General features: G+C 56.7%; 1 protein-coding gene across 4 annotated transcripts in view; it reads right to left on the bottom strand.

Annotated features, from left to right (window-relative positions):
• CRYZL1 (crystallin zeta like 1) overlaps positions 1-1858 on the bottom strand; it is a 57347-nt gene that overhangs the window by 49416 nt on the left and 6073 nt on the right. The gene's annotated exons all lie outside the window — the stretch shown is intronic.

Genomic DNA, 1858 nt, shown 5'->3' with positions numbered 1-1858 from the left:
CATGTGTATGGGAGGAAGGCTGCCTGAGCGCTAGCTCCCGGGAGGGGAAGGAGGGTGGGGCAGAGGGTGCATGGAGCAGAGCTTGCCTAGGCAGTGCGGTTTGTGCTACCTCCATGGCACACTACATGGGGCCAAGCCCTGCCTGCTCATGCTGGGACAGTGCACGCTACGCTCCTGCCAGTGCCCATGGCCCAGTCCAGCTGGGTGCCATTATGCTCCCACTGCCTCCAGTGGCAGCTCCTGCCTCTACTGCATCAAGCAGCTTCTAGTGGGGCTGTTCCCAGTGCAGCTGCAGCTAGCCGAATGCTGCTCTACTTCTGCTGCCTCCAGCAGCCGCTCCTGCTCTTGCCCCTGCCCCTGCTGTGCCACTGGACAAGTGGGAAGCTTCAGCTGGGAGGCTCCTGCACCAGCATGTGGGGCTCTGGCTCCAGCTGCCTTCTGACGGAGGGTGGCCAGGCGCTGGAGCCCTATGCACTGGGGAAGGAGATGCTTGGCTGAAGCTGCTCACCCAGAGCAGTGCGGTGTAGCAGGAGCAAGATAGGATCAGTAGCCGGCACTGGAGGCAGGGGGAGCAGAACAGCACCTGGCTGCAGCTGCATTGGGAACAGTCCTGCTGGAAGTGGCAGGGGTAGAAGTTGCTGCTGGAGGCATCAGGAACAGAAGAGGACCTGGCTGGGCTGGGCCATGGGTACTGGCAGGAATGTGGTGCCAGCTGCTTCAGCGTGAGTGGGCAGGGCTTGGCTTCACATGGAGTGCCCGGGGCAGCACAGCAGCTCTGCACTCTGGCTGGGTCACTGGCACTGGTGGGAGCCCAGTGAGGGCTGCCCCAGTGTAAATGGGTGCAGCATGGCCCCATGTCAGGGCGGCCATAGACCAGATCCAGTCACCTGGCAGGTCCCAACCAGCCTGTAGGCCATATTTTGCCTGTCTCTGATGTCATGAATGATGCTTGTCCCTGGAAGCTGGGAGGGGCATGGCAACTGCCAGCAGTGTTGGCAGTGGGAGGTGGCAAGTAGCGACTACTGGGCAGGCAGGGGGCACACAGCTGGTGTGGGGCTCTCAGGGCAAAGACAGCAGAACAGAAAGCCCCAAGCAGGTAGCCCATATCTGTCCTTGCCCCACAACGCTCCACTCTGCTTAAAAGGGTCCCAGTGCTTAAAAATGGTGTCAGCAACGCTTGAACTAAAGCTTATTCTATGAGCTTCAGTTCAAGCACACCTGCTGCCATTTTTAAGTGCCAGGATGCTGATACATGTGGTACAGGAAGCTGTTGGATCTTGCCAAAAAAATTTGTCAGTACATGGCATGGGCAACTGGTGCTGCCTTAGTCAGGGGTGGCACATGCCCCCCCATGACCAGTCCTGCCAACCAGGGGGGGAGGAGAGCTCCCTCCACAGCTAATCTCACTACCCGGGGGGACCCTCCACAGCCAATCCTGCAACAGCCAATTGCTGTGGCCAATCGCTGCAGCTGCTTCTGAGAGTGGCTGTGGCTGTAGCGATCAGCTGGTGCTCACAGGGTAGGCACCAGCACTCCTGCCTGCCCACCTTGTCCACTGCCCAAGCAGCAAGTGTGGCTGGTCAGGGGGTACACCAGCACTCAGGGGGTGCATGAGCACCTGCTACATGTTGCCACTGGTACATGGGTTATTGGATCGGTATCAGTTGATATGGTTGGTTAATAATCGGCTATTGGCATTGGCCCAGAAAATCTATCAGTGAACCCCTAAACACTACTTAACATTTAATCTGTATAGGAACATGGGTTTGGACCCACAAAGGCATTTAAGTTTGCTACTGCCACTAAAATACATTTGTCAACATCCCTAAAAAAAAAAAAAAAAAAAAAAAAAAAAAAA

The sequence above is a fragment of the Gavialis gangeticus genome, unplaced genomic scaffold, assembly GCF_001723915.1.
Source record: "Gavialis gangeticus isolate Ggan-Ray unplaced genomic scaffold, GavGan_comp1, whole genome shotgun sequence".
In the NCBI taxonomy this organism is placed as follows: domain Eukaryota; kingdom Metazoa; phylum Chordata; order Crocodylia; family Gavialidae; genus Gavialis; species Gavialis gangeticus.
Note: the sequence above shows the minus strand (reverse complement) of the source record. Positions and strands in the feature narration are given on the sequence as shown.